At 43.4% G+C, this 6,001-nt stretch overlaps 1 protein-coding gene and 1 long non-coding RNA gene across 7 annotated transcripts in view; one reads left to right on the top strand and one right to left on the bottom strand.

Moving 5' to 3' along the window:
* Positions 1-6,001, bottom strand: part of KCNK10 (potassium two pore domain channel subfamily K member 10) — a 133,362-nt gene that overhangs the window by 13,069 nt on the left and 114,292 nt on the right. The gene's annotated exons all lie outside the window — the stretch shown is intronic.
* LOC121032155 (uncharacterized) overlaps positions 438-6,001 on the top strand; it is a 19,981-nt gene continuing 14,417 nt past the window's right edge. For 3 of the 4 annotated variants that reach the window (XR_005791118.1, XR_005791116.1, XR_005791117.1), the window contains exons 1-2: positions 439-593; positions 5,272-5,352. This is a non-coding gene — a long non-coding RNA (uncharacterized LOC121032155). Of the gene's footprint in view, positions 594-5,271; positions 5,353-6,001 lie in introns of all 4 variants that reach the window. The other variant, XR_005791119.1, reaches the window with a different exon arrangement.

Consider the following 6,001-nt stretch of genomic DNA (forward strand, 5'->3'; position numbering starts at 1 on the left):
ATCTCCTCAGAAAAGCCATCTGGAAAAAAAAAGTGATAATTTACTGATATTGTTGAAACCGCAAATGAAAATTCCAAGTATTTTTGCACAGAAGTATTGTGACCAGATAAATCACTTGAGAACCACGGGAATGTCTTCCCCATTTCATAAACTTCCAGACTGGATATGATAGCAGGACTGGGTGAGGGCAGTTGAGTCCCTCTGAGAATCCAGGAACTTATGTATCACTGGCCTAGTTTTGTTTATAGATATATATAAAAATCCAAAGCCCGAAAGGAGATTTCGCCATCAATCATTAAATTCATCTAATTGCTGGCAATGGACACACCATTCCCCCACCCCCCCACCCCCCGCCACACACACCATAAATTGTCCTCCACAAACGCATAATAAAAGTAAAGTGAACTAAATGTTTGTGAGACACTTGTGAAGTCATAAATTAGGGTTGGGGACACAACTGCGACCCACATGAGGCTGAGGTTGGCAAAGGAGGACTGCACGTATGTGAAAGCTGGGGGACATTCCCCAGCTCTCAGAGGTGGGCAGAAGGGACGATGGCACAGGACAGGATTCGTTTCGTGGCAAAGAGGGAGGTATGTAACAAAGGCTAAATAGTGGTGTCTTAAATGTATTATCTGTTGGAGAGTTTATCAGCAAGGTAAACATTTCACCACTGCTCACTGCCCAAGCCAGCACGTGTGTTCCTGGGCTGCTGCTTCCAGACATCCTACAGTGATGCTCAGTGAATGCGTGGAGAAGTCAATCATTGGGGTATTTTAGGGACATAAGTCAAGTGTCTCGCATGTGTGTGTATGAAAAGCTGTCTACCCATACTTCACTTTAGAAAGAGGTGTGGAGGCGACTGGGTGGCTCAGTCAGTTAAGCGTCCCAACTTTGGCTCAGGTCATGATCTCACAGTTGGGGAGTTCGAGCCCCACATCAGGCTCTGTGCTGACAGCTCAGAGGCTGGAGCCTGCTTCATATTCTGTGTCTCCCTCTCTCTCTGCCCCTAACCCACTCGCATTCTGTCTCTGTCTCTCTCAAAAGTAAAAACATTAAAAAACCTTTTTTAAAAAAAGGACAAGGTGTGGACGTAAGGTTTTAGCAATATATGTTACTCTGGATATCCATGCCTTTGCTGCCCTCCAGACATTAAAATGAAACAAAACAGTTGCCTTAATTGGACGCTTCACAGCTTTCAAGATGGAACCACAAACTACCTTACACCTCATCCAGTGATCTTTGGACTTTGAATCCCCATTAGCCCTGTAACTGCACCCTACCACTTGTAAAACGGTGGATAGGAACTCGGGGTCTAAGAGCAGACTGCCTGGCACACCTCCCATCCCCACTGCTATATACCTGGGTGACCTCAAGCAAGTTTGTCAATCTTTCTACACATCAGTTTCTTCCTTTATAAAATGGACGTAAAAGAACCCACCTCACAGGATTGTTTGGAAAATTAAATGAGTGTGCAAAAGCTGATCACACTGCCTGCTAAGTGCTCAGTGACTGTTAATGATTATCTTGGATGTACAAGTTCAAATCTTTTCTTAGATGTGGACAGTCCCAGATTTAATGCTGCCCTTAGCTACTGAGGAATGTTCCCTCATGTCTGGCTTAAGATAATCTTTGTTTAGCTTCAGGAAGTCATTGTGGGCTTCCTGGATACATTATCTCCTATAATTACCTCATTTTTAATGAGAAAAAAGGTCCTCATTCTCTCTTGGTTCTTCTGTGTTGACTCTGGGTTGAGTTCTCACACAGTCTCAGCTCACAATCTTGAACACTTTATATTTGCCTTCCAATTAATTTCCCCCTAGTTCTTCATCAGCCTTGCAAGACTAAGGATTGAAGATAATGTTTGCGATGTCAGAGACCAGCTGCAGAGACCCTGAGAGGCACATACCTTGCTTCCCGAGCCAGCCGCCTCCCCACCTCCCCACCGCTTACAAAGCGTGCTGTGTTTCCACGGAGGGGTTGCTAAGCAAAACCACACTGCTTATTTACCAGTAAGCCCAGCAGCTAGCAAAAAGCTTTGTGAGAACCCAGATCTGACTGAGCTAATGTATTCTTGGGCAAACAAAATTGTGATCTGGGACAAGATGGACTGATACAATATTTGGGCAGGAGTGATAGGATGGTTGTGCACATCTGTCCAGATCTTGTTTTCACACTTTGTTGATTAGAATAAATGATGTGTTCTTTCCTTCTTATGCAAATAGCATCATGCGAAACGATTTCCTGCCTCCCATTGGCACGAACTGCAGGAATTTTCGAAGAACTCAAAACCTACCTCCTGTAGACTTTGCATTTAGTTGTCAGAATTACGTGTGCAATTATTCCAAAGAGTAAAACAAACTTCACAAACAGAGAGCAGGAGAGCCAGCTCTAAGAGCTCTCCTTTGAGACAGGGAGGTATGTGCTGACAATCCTGAAAGGGTTTACTTGTTTCAGACCTCAGGGGACTAAGCCACACGTCCAACTCTCATTAAGCAAAACGCCCTTCCTGTGTTGGCTTACTTCTGCAGTCTTATTTTAGAGAACAAGTATATATTTCTATTCATTTGTGGGTGAGTCCTTTATTTGACTTTTACCTCTCTAATGCCTGTTCTCCTTTTCACTTTTATGTGATTTCTTCGAATTCTGAGATCAGCAATCCAGATTGTTGTGTCTGGCCGAGGAAATTGCTTCTTTGTTGTGATTTTTAGACAGAACATAGGAGATTTTATTTAATAATAAGGATACTGCAATAAAAGTCCTAGGACAGGAGCTAGACGTGCAGAGCTCTACTTTACAGTCTGGTTTGGTTTTGTTGAAATGCAAACACATCACCATGGTAATACAATTCAACTGAGAATAATTTCTCAAAATGGAAAGATAATAGGAACTGCCTTTCAAAAGAACTGACTTTATTTTCTGATATTATTATGTTTTTCCACAAAGATTTCTTTTTCCACAAAGTTCTAACAAATAGTTTCAATATTATAATGAATAACCATGTAGTATCAGCAATTCTATAAACTTTGAGGAGAGCTTGTAAACAGCATTTGCCTATGATCTCCATGGCAGAGATAGTATAGACACACGTTAGTGAGAATCATGTGGCAAAATCTTCATGGAGCCTATGGAGAATGTCCTACTCAAAGGCTGAATACACAAATGTATTTTGTTTATATTCAGCTCAATAGCTGAATTCACACACACACACAAAAGTTTCATCTAGCACCTGACTCTGAGCCACACTGCAGCATCTAATAGATTATTGGCAAGTTCAGTGCTTTCCTGGTATCACCATGCAAAGTTTTTTAAAAAGCTTTTGGTATATATAATTAAATTGTTTTTATCACTGAAATGCCAATATAGGTGCACCTGGAATGTAGAAAAATTAAAATCCACACATAATAAACATTCTCAGCTGTTCTACTCCAGGAACACTTTAATTAAAATCTTTTAAAGTCTTCTGCTCTACAATTCAATGGTGTTTAACATTTGGAGATAATACTCAACTGGAACACAAGAGCTTGCACTCAGAATACAGCCAGTTAATTCATTCAGCACATAATTTTTAAGGACCTTTCATATGCCACAGGCTGTTCTGCCTGCAAGGGACACAGCAGTCTGAAAAGAGAGAAAAGTTCCTTCCTCATGCACACAAAGTCTAGTGTGCAAGGCGGGGTGGGAACCACCAAGTCTTTGGCTGAGAGCAGTCTTTGTGGCGCTGTCCATGGTGTCCTGCCCTGGTGCAGGTGTTGAAGGCAAAGTATAGTACCCAATGACATCCCACTGATTAAAAATACCACGTAGGAGAGAAGATAGAAATATTCTTGTAGCTCTGGTAATGTGGAATACAAAAGCGTGCCAACGGTGATGGATAACCCTTGGATCTCTGTTAGTTAAGAATTCAGAAACCGTACCCTCAGGATTGGAACAGCACACAGGCAATCACAGCGATGTAGGAAACTCCCACATGTAACCTTGGCTGAAGAATGGTTCTGCTCTTCAGCTGAGGTTTGGAAAGCAAGCCCATGGAAAGCAGAGGAGGATGGACCCCCCTCCTGATAAGCCACCTCTACAGAATAACCCCTGGCAACCTTGATCAATGCCCGCCTAGCTGCTCACCTATCCAAAGTCTAAAGTTACTTTACCCAGACTTCAGCAGCACAGTGAACAACACAGCCTCCACCCCAAAATGCCCTCCCACCGTTATATGTACGAGCATACAATAATACTGCAATAACAATGCTACAGACACCTGAAGCCGCCTCACTCTTCTCCTCCCCTGGCTAACAAGCGTTCAAGGTCAAGCAGTCCACAACAGCCAGGGCAACAAGATCCCACCCCAATGCTTCTTTCTCAAGCAGGGGGCTCCCCCTGCTACGATACACATGGCATGTCTCCAGCCTTACTCTGACCCAGGAATTGAGCACTCTGCCTCTTCCTCTCCTTTCCTTTTGGGAACAAACTGCCCTCAAAAAGTGGCCTTGTGGTCTCCTGTCTAATTCTGGCACTGTTATTAAGAACCCCATTTTTCTACAGATAAAAGCCATATTCTCCAGTGTTGAGAAAATACAGTAATACTGTGCTTTAGTGCATCATCTCCTTTGTCTTACTTCTCAATCAGTTCATACCTTGGGTGGGAAGGAGAGGACACTATTTATTTGGCTCCTTCAAGGACTCCCATCATCTCAACTCTCCTCCCTGCAGTCCTTCTGGTACCATGGTCTCCTCCCTGCAAGCCTTCTGGTACCATGGCTTTTTATGGTAGTGATAGCTCAATAATTATTACACAATGAAGGGGAGAAAGAGGTCAGACTGTGTCCACTGGGGCAATTTCTCCTCAATGGAAGGCGAGTTCCCTTGTTTAGACTATGGCCCCCACCAAGGAGGAGCACAGGTAATGAAAGCAAAAAGAAAGTGATTACAATGGACCTCCTACTGAGGGGCCTGTCCTAGAAGGAGATGAGGAACTGGGGAAGTCATTAAGCAAAGCCAGGCCCCATAGGGGCTTTCTGGAGGAACAGGGACCCCCGCACAGGGATGAGACAGGTCAGGGGATGGAGCGGGGGAACAATGGTCACAATGCAGCCACATAACACATTGAGTAAAGTAAAAGGGTCACAGTGGATTATCAAGGAGCCCTTGACTCTTCCTCATCCTTCCTGGCCATCTCAGAGCCAGGTCACTGTTGCCTGGAACCAGCATCCAAGTGTACTCAGGAAGTGAGGGAGAGAAGAAAGCCTTCACATGCCCCCCTCCCTCCCTTTGCAGGTATGAATAACCCAGAGGGCAGACACTTGTGAGCCTCTGGTGGGCTGCCCAGAGTGCCTATCTACATGCCCAGGAATCAAGGTAAGTGGCAAAGAAGCATGCATTTTTCTGTGGCTTAATATTTATCTCACCCACTAGAAGACCTGAAGAAAGCCCCAAGATCAGCCAGAGTTAGGTCAATACCTTTAAAATGCACGTGGGTGTTGTTGAGTCAACACCCGTGAAGATCCCTGGGTGTTATTGGGGATGTGGTAAACAATCCCCTCCCCAAGAGTTACACCCTTTCTTTCCTTCTTTCTAGAGAAAGACTTTTTAATGAAAGCACACAGGGATGCTCACAATCATAAAACTATAGAGAATAATGAAATAGGCCTTAAGAAATTATATGGGGCAAAGATGTGGCAACTAGAAGAGAAAAAGGCAATGAGAAGCAAGAAAACAATAATTAAGTCTATGAAAAAAGGAGGAGCACGTTTGAGGAAAAGATTTGGCGTATAGAAAGCAGAAATGAAACAATGGTTTGAGGGCCTAGAATTTTCCTGGAGGTACAAGAAGTCTGCCCAGACAGATTTGCAGAGAATTGTTGGGAAATAGAAAGAAAATGGAAAGAAGACAGAAAGAAATATGCATGCACTTTCTAGTTAGACTGGAAACAGAGGAGCTTAAGAAAGAATGAAACATGGCTAGAAAGAAAGAAAGAAAGAAAGAAAGAAAGAAAGAAAGAAAGAAA

Source organism: Herpailurus yagouaroundi, unplaced genomic scaffold (assembly GCF_014898765.1).
Source record: "Herpailurus yagouaroundi ecotype Mexico unplaced genomic scaffold, PumYag 141, whole genome shotgun sequence".
Lineage (NCBI taxonomy): Eukaryota > Metazoa > Chordata > Mammalia > Carnivora > Felidae > Herpailurus > Herpailurus yagouaroundi.